Here is a 14,589-nt window from a genome sequence, read left to right as displayed (position 1 = left end):
GCTTGCGAACCATGCCTCATGGGCAAGGTGATTAAGACTCCGTTCTCTGGAACAACGGAGCGAGCAACAGACTTGATGGAAATAATACATACCGATGTATGCGTTCCGATGAGTGTTGAGGCCCGCGGTGGGTATCGTTATTTTCTGACCTTCACAGATGATTTGAGCAGATATGGGTATATCTACTTGATGAAGCATAAGTCTGAAACATTTGAAAAGTTCAAAGAATTTCAGAGTGAAGTGGAAAATCATCATAACAAGAAAATAAAGTTCCCACGATCTGATCGCGGAGGTGAATATTTGAGTTATGAGTTTGGTCTTCATTTGAAACAGTGTGGAATAGTTTTGCAACTCACGCCACCTGGAACACCATAGCGTAATGGTGTGTCCGAACGTCGTAACTGTACTTTATTGGATATGGTGTGATCTATGATGTCTCTTACTAATTTACCGCTATCATTTTGGGGTTATGCTTTAGAGACGGCTGCATTCACATTAAAAAGGGCACCATCTAAATCCGTTGAGACGACACCATATGAACTGTGGTTTGGCAAGAAACCCAAGTTTCGTTTCTTAAAGTTTGGGGCTGCGATGCTTATGTGAAAAAGCTTCAACCTGATAAGCTCGAACCCAAATTGGAGAAATGTGTCTTCATAGGATACCCAAAGGAGACTGTTGGGTACACCTTCTATCACAGATCCAAAGGCAAGATATTTGTTGCTAAGAGTGGATCCTTTCTAGATAAGGAGTTTCTCTCGAAAGAAGTGAGTGGGAGGAAAGTAGAACTTGATGAGGTAATTGTACCTTCTCCCGAATTGGAAAGCAGTTCATCATAGAAATCAGTTCTAGTGATTCCTACACCAATCAGTGAGGAAGCTAATGATGATGATCATGAAACTTCAGATCAAGTTACTACCGAACCTCGTAGGTCAACCAGAGTAAGATCCGCACCAGAGTGGTACGGTAATCCTGTTCTGGAGGTCATGTTACTTGACCATGACGAACCTACAAACTACGAGGAAGCGATGATGAGCCCAGATTCCGCGAAATGGCTTGAGGCCATGAAATCTGAGATGGGATCCATGTATGAGAACAAAGTGTGGACTTTGGTTGACTTGCCCGATGATCGGCAAGCAATAGAGAATAAATGGATCTTCAAGAAGAAGAACGACGCTGACGGTAATGTTACTGTCTACAAAGCTTGACTTGTTGCGAAAGGTTTTCGACAAGTTCAAGGAGTTGACTACGATGAGACCTTCTCACCCGTAGCGATGCTTAAGTCTGTCTGAATCATGTTAGCAATTGCCGCATTTTATGATTATGAAATTTGGCAAATGGATGTCAAAGCTGCATTCCTTAATGGATACCTTAAAGAAGAGTTGTATCTGATGCAACCAGAAGGTTTTGTCGATCCAAAAGGTGCTAACAAAGTATGCAAGCTCCAGCGATCCATTTATGGACTGGTGCAAGCCTCTCGGAGTTGGAATATACGCTTTGATAGTGTGATCAAAGCATATGGTTTTATACAGACTTTTGGAGAAGCCTGTATTTACAAGAAAGTGAGTGGGAGCTGTCTAGCATTTCTGATATTATATGTGGATGACACATTGTTGATCGGAAATGATACTGAATTTCTGAATAGCATAAAAGGATACTTGAATAAGAATTTTTCAATGAAAGACCTCGATGAAGCTGCTTATATATTGGGCATCAAGATCTATAGAGATAGATCAAGACGCTTGATTGGACTTTCACAAAGCACATACCTTGATAAAGTTTTGAAGAAGTTCAAAATGGACCAGTCAAAGAAAGGGTTCTTGCCTGTGTTACAAGGTGTGAAGTTGAGTCAGACTCAATGCCCGACCACTGCAGAAGATAGAGAGAAAATGAAAGTCATTCCCTATGCCTCAGCCATAGGTTCTGTCATGTATGCAATGCTGTGTACCAGACCTGATGTGTGCCTTGCTATAATTTAGCAGGGAGGTACCAAAGTAATCCAGGAGTGGATCACTGGACAATGGTCAAGAACATCCTAAAATACCTGAAAAGGACTAAGGATATGTTTCTCGTTTATGGAGGTGACAAAGAGCTCGTTGTAAATGGTTACGTCGATGCAAGCTTTGACTCTGATCCGGATGACTCTAAGTCACAAACCGGATACGTATTTATATTGAATGGTGGAGCTGTCGGTTGGTGCAGTTCCAAGCAGAGCGTCGTGGCGGGATCTACGTGTGAAGTGGAGTACATAGCTGCTTTGGAAGCAGCAAATGAAGGAGTCTGGATGAAGGAGTTCATATCCGATCTAGGTGTAATACCTAGTGCATCGGGTCCAATGAAAATCTTTTGTGACAATACTGGAGCAATAGCCTTGGCGAAGGAATCCAGATTTCACAAGAGAACCAAGCACATCAAGAGACGCTTCAATTCCATCCGCGATCTAGTCAAGGAGGGAGACATAAAAGTTTGCAAAGTACACATGGACCTGAATGTTGCAGACCCGTTGACTAAGCCTCTTCCACGAGCAAAACATGATCAGCACCAAGACTCCATGGGTGTTAGAATCATTACTATGTAATCTAGATTATTGACTCTAGTGCAAGTGAGAGACTGAAGGAAATATGCCCTAGAAGCAATAATAAAGTTGTTATTTATATTTTCTTATATCATGATAAATGTTTATTATTCATGCTAGAATTGTATTAACCAGAAACTTAGTACATGTGTGAATACATAGACAGACAGAGTGTACCTAGTATGCCTCTACTAGACTAGCTCGTTAATCAAAGATGGTTAAGTTTCCTGACCATAGACATGTGTTGTCATTTGATGAACGGGATCACATCATTAGAGAATGATGTGATGGACAAGACCCATTCGTTAGCTTAGCACAAATGATCGTTTAGTTTTATTGCTATTGCTTTCATCATGACTTATACATGTTCCTCTGATTATGAGATTATGCAACTCCTGAATACCGGAGGAACACCTTGTGTGCTATCAAACGTCACAACGTAAATGTGTGATTATAAAGATGCTCTATAGGTGTCTCCGATGGTGTTTGTTGAGTTGGCATAGATCGAGATTAGGATTTGTCACTCCGTGTTTCGGAGAGGTATCTCTGGGCCCTCTCGGTAATGCTCATCACTATAAGCCTTGCAAGCAATGTGACTAATGAGTTAGTTGCGGGATGATGCATTACAGAACGAGTAAAGAGACTTGCCGGTAATGAGATTGAACTAGGTATGATGATACCGACGATCGAATCTCGGGCAAGTAACATACCGATGACAAAGGGAACAACGTATGTTGTTATGCGGTTTGACCGATAAAGATCTTCGTAGAATATGTAGGAGCCAATATGAGCATCCAGGTTCTGCTATTGGTTATTGACCGGAGATGTGTCTCGGTCATGTCTACATAGTTCTCGAACCCGTAGGGTCTGCACGCTTAACGTTCGATGACGATTTATATTATGAGTTATATGTGATTTGATGACCGAAGTTTGTTTGGAGTCCCGGATGAGATCACGGACATGACGAGGAGTCTCGAAATGGTCGAGACATAAAGATTGATATATTGGACGATGTTATTCAGACACCGGATGAGTTCCGGGAGGTACCGGATAAATATCGGAGTGCCGGAGGGTTAGCGAAACCCCACGGGGGAACTAATGGGCCTACATGGGCCTTAGTGGGGAGAGAGAAGGGCCACAAGGGTCTGGCCACGCCCCCCCTTGGGTCCGAATTGGACTAGGGGAAGGGAGCGGCGCCCCCCTTTCCTTTCCTTCTCCCTCTCCCTTCCTCCTTCCCCCTTCCACCAAGTGGAATCCTACTAGGACTTGGAGTCCTAGTAGGACTCCTCTCCTTGGTGCGCCCTACAGGGGCCGGCCGGGCTCCCCCTCCCCTCCTTTATATACGGGGGCAGGGTGGCACCCTAGAACACACAAGATCAACCATGTGCGGTGCCCCCCTCCACAGTTACACACCTCGGTCATATCGTCGTAGTGCTTAGGTGAAGCCATGCGCCGGTAACTTCATCATCACCATTGCCACGCCGTCGTGCTGATGGAACTCTCCCTTGTCCTCAATTGGATCAAGAGATGGAGGGACGTCATCGAGCTAAACGTGTGCTGAACGCGGAGGTGTCGTATGTTCGGTACTTGGATCGGTTGGATCGCGAAGACGTTCGACTACATCAACCGCGTTACTAAATGCTTCCGCTTTGGTCTATGAGGGTACGTGGACACACTCTCCCCGCTCGTTGCTATGCATCTCCTAAATAGATCTTGTGTGATCGTAGGTAAAATTTTGAAATATTGCGTTCCTCAACACTAGCTACTAGCTATGGACCCATAGGTCTGTGGTAAACTACTCCCGCTTCATCGGATGGGCAATAGAGTTGATGTAGAAGCTCTCCGTGACCGAATCCCCCTTTGGTAGGGTGCCGAAAAAGGTCCCTAGATGGGATCTCATGGGTACATAAGGTTGCGGCGGTGGAAAAGTGTTTTCGTGGATGCTTCTGGAGGTTTGGCGATATATGAGTATATATATGCGAAAGAATTAGGTCAGGGGGTGCATGAGGGGCCCACAAGGGTGGGCGCGCCATACCCCCCTGGGCACGCCCTCCGTCCATGTGGCCGCCTCGTGGCTTTCCTGACTTGCACTCCAAGTCCTCTGGATGTCTTCTGGTCCAAGAAAAATCATCGCGGAAGTTTTATTCCGTTTGGACTCCATTTGGTATTCCTTTCCTGTGAAACTCAAAAACAAGGAAAAACAGAAACTGGCACTGGGCTCTAGGTTAATAGGTTAGTCCCAAAAATAATATAAAATAGCATATTAATGCATATAAAACATCCAAAATTGATAATATAATAGCATGGAAAAATCAAAAATTATAGATACGTTGGAGACGTATCAACACTCTCCCCTCGTTGCTATGCATCTCCATGGATAGATCATTGCGTGTGTGTAGAATTTTTTTTGTTTTCCATGCTACGATTCCCAATAGTGGTATCAGAGCCAGGCCTATGCGTAGATAATATGCATGAGTAGAACACAGAGAGTTGTGGGCGGTGATAGTCATACTGCTTACCACCAATGTCTTATTTTGATTCGGTGGTATTGTGGGATGAAGCGGCACGGACCAACCTTACATGTCCACGCACATGAGACCGGTTCCACCGACTGACATGCAACTAGTTTTGTATAAAGGTGGCTGGCGGGTGTCTATTTCTCCTACTTTAGTTGAATCAAATTTGACTATGGCCGGTCCTTGAAGAAGGTTAAAACAGCAAACTTGACGAATCACCATTGTGGTTTTGCCATAGGTAAGAACTGTTCTTGCTAGAAACCCGTAGCACCCACGTAAAACTTGCAACAACAAAGTAGAGGACATCTAACTTGTTTTTGCAGGGTATGTCGTGATGTCATATGGTCAAGACATGATGTGATACACGTTATTGTATGAGATGTTCATGTTTTGTAAGATATCAGGCAACCGGCAGGAGCCTTATGGTTGTCTCTTTATTGTATGAAATGCAAACGCCATGTAATTGCTTTACTTCATCGCTATGCGTTAGCAATAGTTGTAGAAGCAATAGTTGGCGAGACGACCACGACGCAACAATGGAGATCAAGGTGTCGAGCCGGTGACAATGGAGATCATGACGATGCTTTGGAGATGGAGATCAAAAGCACGAGATGATGATGGCCATATCATGTCACATATTTTGATTGCATGTGATGTTTATCTTTTATGCATCTTATTTTTCTTAGTATGGAGGTAGCATTATAAGATGATCCCTTCACTAAATTTCAAGGTAAAAGTGTTCCCCTCGATTATGCACCGTTGCGGAAGTTCGTCATTTCGAGACACCACGTGATGATTAGGTGTGATAGACTCTACGTTCACATACAACGTGTGTAAGACAATTTACACACGCGGAATACTTGGGTTAAACTTGACGAGCCTAGCATGTACAGACATGGCCTTGGAACAATGGAGACCGAAAGGTCGAACATGTGCCATATAGTAGATATGATCAACATAGAGATGTTCACCATTGATGACTACCCCATCTCACGTGATGATCGGACATGGGTTAGTCGATATGGATCATGTATCACTTAGATAACTTGAGGGATGTTGATTAAAGTGTGACTTCATTAGTAATTTTATTAATTGAACTTAATTTATCATGAACTTAGTCCTGGTAGTATTTACAAATCTATGTTGTAGATCAATAGCTCGCAATATGGCTCCCTTGTTTTTGATATGTTCCTAGAGAAAAATAAGTTGGAAGTTGATAGTAGCAATGATGCAGACTGGGACGTGATCTAAGGATTATCCTCATTGCTGTACAAAAGAATGTCCTTGATGCACCTCTAGGTGACAAACCTATTGCAGGAGCAGATGCAGATGTTATGAACGTTTGGCAAGCTCGATATGATAACTACTTAATAGTTTAGTGCACCATGCTTTACGGCTTAGAACCAGGACTTCAAAAATATTTGAACGCCATGGAGCATCTGAGATGTTCCAAGAGCTGAAATTGGTATTTCAGACTCATGCCCGTGTCGAGAGGTATGAGACCTCTGACAAGTACTTTGCCTACAAGCTGGAGGAGAATAGCTCAACCAGTGAGCATGTGCTCAGAATGTCTGGGTACTACAATCGCTTGAATCAAGTGGGAGTTAATCTTCCAGATAAGGTATTGGTTGACAAAGTTCTCTAGTCACTATCACCAAGCTACTAGAACTTCATGATGAACTATAATATACAAGGGATGATGAAAATGATTCCCGAGCACTTCGCGATGCCGAAACAGGCGATGGTAAGAAAGAGCATCAAGTGTTGATGGTTAACAAGACCACTAGTTTCAAGAAAAAGAGCAAGGGAAAGAAAGGGAACTTCAAGAAGAATGTCAAGCAATTTGCCACTCTCGGGAAGAAGCCCAAAGCTGGACCCAAGCCTAAAACTGAGTGCTTCTACTGCAAAGGAAATGGTCACTTGAAGCGGAACTGCCCCCCAAATTCTTGGCGGATAAGAAGGATGGCAAAGTGAACAAAGGTATATTTTATATAAATGTTATTGATGAGTACCTTACTAGTATTCATAGTAGCCCCTGGGTATTTTATACCGGTTCAGTTGCTAAGATTAGTAACTCGAAACAGGAGTTGTAGAATAAACAGAGACTAGTTAAGGGCGAGGTGACGATGTGTGTTAGAAGTGATTCCAAGGTTGATACGATCACCATCGCATACTCCCTCTACCGTAGGGAAAAGTGTTGAACCTAAATAAATGTTATTTGGTGTTTGCGTTGAGCATGAATATGATTTGATCATGTTTGTTGCAATACAGTTATTCATTTAAGTCAAAGAATAATTGTTGTTCTGTTTACATGAATAAAACCTTCTATGGTCATACGCCCAATGTGAATGGTTTCTTGAATCTCGATCGTAGTGATACACATATTCATAATATTTATGCCAAAAGATGCAAAGTTGATAATGATAGTGCAACATACTTGTGGCACTACTATATAGGTCATATTGGTGTAAAGCGCATGAAGAAACTCCATGCAGATGGGCTTTTGGAATCACTTGATTATGAATCATTTGATACTTGCGAACCATGCCTCGTGGGCAAGATGACTAAAACTCCATTCTCCGGAACAATGTAGCAAGCTAATGACTTATTGGAAATAATACATACTGCGATGTATGCGGTCCAATGAGTATTGAAGCATGCGGCGGGTATCGTTATTTTCTGACCTTCACCGATGATTTGAGCAGATATAGGTATATCTACTTAATGAAACACAAATATGAAACATTTGAAAAGTTCAAAGAATTCCAGAGTAAAGTGGAGAATCATCGTAACAAGAAAATAAAGTTTCTACGATCTGATCGCGGAGGCAAATATTTAAGTTACGAGTTTGGCCTTCATATAAAACAATGTGGAATAGTTTCATAACTCACGCCACCTGGAACACCACAGCATAATGGTGTGTCCGAATGTCGTAACCGTACTTTATTAGATATGGTCTGTTCTATGATGTCTCTTACCAATTTGCCACTATTGTTTTGGGGTTATGCATTAGAGACAACCGTATTCACGTTAAATAGGGCACCGTCTAAATTCATTGAGATGACACCGTATGAATGGTGGTTTGGCAAGAAACCTAAGCTGTCATTTCTTAAAAGTTTGGGGATGTGACGCCTATGTATAAAGGCTTCAGCCTGATAAGCTCGAAACCAAATTGGAGAAGTGTGTCTTCATAGGATACCCTAAGGAAAAAATTGGGTACACCTTCTACCACAGATCCGAAGGCAAGATCTTTGTTGCCCGGAATGGAACCTTTGTAGAGAAGTAGTTTCTCTTGAAAGAAGTGAGTGGAAGGAAAGTAGAACTTGATGAGGTAATTGTACCTTCTCACCAATTGGAAAGTACCACATCACAGAAAACAGTTCCTGTGATGCTTACACCAACTAGAGAGGAAAATAATGATAATGATCATGAAACTTCAGATCAAGTTGCTACTGAACCTCGTAGGTCAGCCAGAGCAAGATCCGCACCAGAGTGGTACGGTAATCCTGTTCTGGAAGTCATGTTATTAGACCAAGGCGAACCTACGAACTATGAAGAAGCTATGATGAGCCCAGATTCCGACGGATGGCTTGAGGCCATGAAATCTGAGATAGGATCCATGTATGAGAACAAAGTGTGGACTTTGGTGGATTTGCCCGATGATTGGTAAGCCATAGAGAATAAACGGATCTTCAAGAAGAAGACTGACGCTGATGGTAATGTTACTATCTACAAAGGTCGACTAGTCACAAAAGGTTTTCGACAAGTTCAATGGGTTGACTACGATGAGACTTTCTCACCCATAGCGATGCTTTAGTCTGTCCGAATCATGTTAGCAATTGCTGCATTTTATCAAATCTAGCAAATGGATGTCAAAACTGTAATCCTAAATGGATTTCTTGAAGAAGAGTTGTATATGATGCAACCAGAAGGTTTTGTTGATCCTAAAGGTGTTAACAAAGTGTGCAAGCTCCAGCGATCCATCTATGGACTGGTGCAAGCATCTCAGAGTTGGAATATACGCTTTGATGAGGTGATCAAAGCATATGGTTTTTTACAGACTTATGGTGAAGCCTGTATTTACAAGAAAGTGAGTGGGAGCTCTGTAGCATTTCTGATATTATATGTGGATGACATATTGTTGATTTGAAATGATATAGAATTTCTAGATAGCATAAAAGGATACTTGAATAAGAATATTTCAATAAAAGACATCGGTAAAGCTACTTATGTATTGGGCATCAAGATCTATAGAGATAGATCGAGACGCTTAATAGGACTTCCACAAAGCACATACCTTGACAAAGTTTTGAAGAAGTTCAAAATGGATCAGTCAAAGAAAGGTTTCTTGCCTGGATTGCAAGGTATGAAGTTGAGTAAGACTCAAAACCCGACCACGGCAGAATATAGAGAGAGAATGGAAGTCATTTCGTATGCCTCAGCCATAGGTTCTATAAAGTATGCCATGTTGTGTACACTACTGCAGGATGTTGCTAACGCGACACTACGATCAGAGAGCCTTCGAGAAACTGTGTGCGATGTAATAATCGCAAACGGCGCTATATGAAAACCGTCAGAAATGTATAAAACCTTTGCGATGAAGGATGCATCAAACACTGTTCAGGTTTTAGTTGCGTGTGTGATGAAGGGCATACGGTTCAGTTCAATTAACTATTTGCGATGACGAGGAACAAAAGAAACGGGCAGCCAGATGAAGGCGTGTGCGGTACACAACATAAGGTTCACTCAGATGAACTGTTTGTGATTAGGCAACACAAAAGAACTGGTCAGCCAGATCAAGGTGTGTGCGATATACGGCATGCGGTTCACTTGGATGAACTATTTGCGTTGAGACATGAGAACAGAAACGGTTCAACTTAACAAGATGTGTGTGATACGCAACAAACAGGTCTGTAATCAGAAATGTGTGTGAAGACTGATAATAACACAGATGGTTGCTGCTAATAAGACGGGTGTGTTGTGCGAAGGGATTGCATACAGAACAACAACATACACACACACACACCACACACACACACACACTTATAAGGACATGCTTGCATAACCAAATTAAACATCCACTTACATAGGTGGCTACTACAACCATGGCATTTGCACACACCAAAGTAAACTATTACATGCATAATTACATAGGTGGCTACTACACACATGACATTTCCACACACCAATAAAGTAAACTATATATTACATGCATGATTACCTAGCATAAACGATCATCTGATCATCATCTACTTCTTGTGACGCCTGCTCTGCTTGTGGCTCAATCCGGGCTCGTCGATTTGGGTAACGAGGCACTTCCTCATGTCAACGATCCGCCTGTGCATCTCGTAGCATGTGTACACGCTCTTGGCCGCAAACTTGCGGTGAGGTTCATCCAGTTGCCGCATCCAGGCCCCGTGCCAGGATACGGGACTTGTTCTCTGGGCATCCTGCTTCATCTTTTCGTAGTAGGGGTCGATGATGGCCGAGGCGAGTTCGACCAGGGAGTCCTTCTTCGTGCTGCCCCAGACCGTGTAGTGGTCACGGATTTCAACAAGGTTCTTGCAGGCCAAGCCCGTAACACTGAGTGCTTTTACATCGTTGGTGGTATCCACCGTGGTGAACTTGTAGTCAGTGCTATTGACAAACATGTTGAAATGGTCGCAAGGCTCTCTGGCCATGCAGTAGTGGTAGATGAGGACATGATGGCGCGCGCACAACTGGGCAACGACAACCTTCTGTTCTATGCCGGGACGACCGGCGGTGTACTGGAGGTCGATGCCGACCACCTTGTACTTGTCTCCAGCAAGCAACTGCTCAACGCTATTGATGTAGTCATCCACCACGGCCGGGTCGATGGTGTACACCACCGAGAGATCCATCTCCCTCGCGTGTGTCTCCACTCTATGCTCGCCGAACTCCATTGGAGCACCGCCGGACATCCCCTCTCTATGTGTCGTCGTGGGTGTGCTTGTTGTGTTGTGGGGCGCGATCGAAAGGTTGAAGAGACTAAGGTTATAATGGCCGTGGGAATTAAAGGGGAAGCCGGACGGCCAGCAATATCGGCAAGCCCTGATGGCAGTTCTAATTTGCAGCGCGTAACTCCATCGTGCCGCACGTAACTGCATCGCGTGGCAACGCGCGCGGCGCAACCGCATGCATATGCCCCCCCCGCCGTGATCATGCGCACGCCCAACCGGCTGCAGAGCGCGCGTGGAGGGACGGGAGCAGAGCGCTCCGCAGTCGTCTCAAGGAAAAGTTGTCCACAAGCCGAGCGCGCCGACAGACGTGAGCAGAGCGCGCCAACAGACCCGACAGAGCGCGTCGCGGCGCCTAACAGCAAGCACAGCGCGCTGCGGCGCCTAACGGCGAGCAGAGCTTGCCGAGGGACACGAGCAGAGGACGGCACAATGATACGTGGCAAATAAGGCGAATTGTGCGAGCGATGTCGGAGACATCAAGCACGAATCAGATTAGAGTTGCATGTGCGATACGTGGCAGACAGTTGATCCATCAGAGCTGTTTGTGCTGGAATAAGCCGTGTGTGTTGCGGGCAAACGCTTGCTGGTGTATAACCTTAAATTTAACCAAAAAAGTGTTATTGCATGTTACAAAAATTGTATAGCTGGAAACTATGTTCAAATACGACTCCAATGATATAATCTATGGCGACATGCATTCGTATTTTATTAGTTAAATCCTACTTATAAACCAGGATGGGGGTATAGTAGGCAATTAAATCGCAAATGTGTTTTTATTAACTGTATGTGTACGTGTCCTCTCGTCCTCCTCTCGCATGTCTTGTCACCCAGCTGCCGCAGACGGCTTACAGCGCAAGCTTGCGTAGCGCGCGGGGGCGTTCTTTTGGCCAAACGGTGGTGCGCAATGAATCATCGGTGAGCCCGTTCCCACGCAACCTCGCAAGTTCCCGCGCAAGCTTCCTGCCCGACTCGGTGAAATCCCCCAAAAACCCAATGCTTACCGGCCTGCTATAAAAACCCTCACGGCTGGCGAGTCCTGCGTCGCATTTCCCCTCCCTCCCTGTAGCTTATCTTGTCTGCTTCTCCCACAATCGCCAATGGCACCGGTCCATCATCGTTGCTCAACCACTCCGCCGTCATCAGAGGACAGCTCTAGCTGGGAGGCTACACCGCGGCGGCGGCGCAGTCCCCGACGTAGTGTAGTGCGCGTGGCGTCCCTGTTGGGTGTGCGTGGAGCACCCACCACACGCTCCGCTGCCGCTGCCCGTCGGCAGCTGTTGCCGGGCGCCGTTGCCGCCACACTACCGTCGAAAGCCAGGGCCATCTCCCGCTCTGCCGCCGCGGCCCGAAGGCGGGAGGTGGCCGTCGTGGCCGCCACCCTACTGCCGGCCACCGTGGCCATCACCCGCTCCGCCACCGCGGCCTGAAGGCGGGAGTTGGTGGTCGTGGCCACCATCCCATCATCGGCCGCCGTGGCCGCCAGCCCACCGTCGACCGCCGGGATCATCACCCGCTCCGCCACCACCGCCCGAAGGAGGGAGGTGGAGGTGGAGGTCCGCACGTGCGTCAGCAACCTTGTGCGCTACATCGAGTTCCTGTATGAGGAGGAGGAGCGCCTCGTCGAGCACGCAAAGAGCCTTACCGCAGCACACGCCGACGCAGAGGCGAGGAATCAGGAGATCTACGAGCAGTCCGGCCGCTTCGAGAGGGATCGTCTGGAGCGGCAGTGGGCGTTCGAGCTGGCGAGCGTCGCTGAATGTGCAGCAGCGGCAGACACCGTATTGCATTTGTCCAGCTCGTCGGTAGGCTCCTCCTCCTCCTCTGCCTCTTACTGAGCGTGCTCGGTAGAGGAGAGGCTGCCGGAAGTAGCACAAAGCCCCTCAGTGGTAGTAGTAGTATTTAGGGGCTATTTTGTTCTGTTCATCTGACTATAGATGTGTGGTAGAACTGTACAACGTACTTAAAATTAGCTAGTATATATAGTTGAACTATCTATTTCAGTACGTGGTTGGCAAAAATTGGGGAGAGGTTTGGTCGGTTCAGCTGTCGAGTTGAACTGTTTGTATAAATTAAGAACGACCACTTAATCTATGAATGAAATCTATGCTTAATTACTGAATTTTAGTTGCAAAAATTACATAGTGCTAATGATTTCTAGCTGCATATTTTGACAAATCGCGGTGTTACAAGGATTGACAAATGGCAATGTTACTAGATCAACAAATGTAAATCTTTCCAGTTTGACAAATGGCAACATACCCAATATTCCAGATGCATATCTTACCAAATTGTTTGTACGTGGTTGCACACGGGTCATCCAAAACAACCATTTGCGTTGAAGGGATGCACAAATCCTGCGCTGCTCTCACTATGCATATGGGTGTTCTATCTAAATCGTTTGCGATCAAGAGCTGCAGAAATCTTGCTCGGCACATTTTCTCTTGGCTTCCTGGGGAAGCTGTCGGTTTGCATACGGGTGTTCTAACTAAAACGTTTGCGATCAGTGTTTTATATTCAAAAAGAGAATTAAACTACAGCTTGGACACCACTAATGGAGAGGATGCGAGCAAGGCGGGCGGCCATGGAAGTCAAAGGGCTCGCTTCCTAGTGAGCCTGCGCAGCGTACAACTCGCACGCTTCCCAGTGAGCCTGCGCACCCGAGGACAGCTTGCACGCCTCTCGGTCAGCCTGCGCACCGGATGGCGCTCGCATGCCTCCCGTTCAGTCAAGGTCAAGCCGCTGTCCGCACGACACCTCCTACAACCATTAAAATCAAGACACGTGGCGTCACGTGAATGGTTAACAGAATTTTGGATTTACTAGAATTTAAAAACCAAGCATCTCAATGTTTTGCCGGCAATCAACAGTGCCCTGTTGTTTAAAATTCATTCCCATTTCTTGCATGGGACCTAAGCATGCACCCAAGGACACAGATTTGATTTTTCAACCAATTTATATGCACTGGAGCATGTGCATGTAGTTCAAATTTGAATTATGCACATAAATACATTGAAAACTCAGTTAATGCATAAAAATGTCCAAACGAACCCCGAAAAATCACAAAAATTCACACAACACTCCTGTTGTTCTATGTTGACACGAGAAAAAATTTGAAAGCAATAAGAGGCAATGGATATCGTTTCGTCCCCAAAGGTGGGACGTTCCCTACCGAAAACCATCATGCTTGTTGTGAGAAGCTCCGGTTTGTGAGAAGCATATACCCAAACCTGCCCCAAATGGGACAAAATTTGTACCACGGCATGTTGATGCCGCTCCATGATAGCATGCCAAGTTTCATGAATTTCAGACGAGTTTTGGATTTACTAGAATTTAAAAACCAGGCATCTCAATGTTTTGCCGGCAATCAACGGTGCCCTGGTGTTTGAAATTCATTCCCATTTCTTGCATGGGACCTAAGCATGCACCCAAGGACACAATTTGATTTTTCAACCAATTTATATGCACTGGAGCATGTGCATGTAGTTCAAATTTGAATTATGCACATAAATGCATTGAAAAC

Source organism: Triticum aestivum, chromosome 2D (assembly GCF_018294505.1).
Source record: "Triticum aestivum cultivar Chinese Spring chromosome 2D, IWGSC CS RefSeq v2.1, whole genome shotgun sequence".
NCBI lineage: Eukaryota > Viridiplantae > Streptophyta > Magnoliopsida > Poales > Poaceae > Triticum > Triticum aestivum.
Note: the sequence above shows the minus strand (reverse complement) of the source record.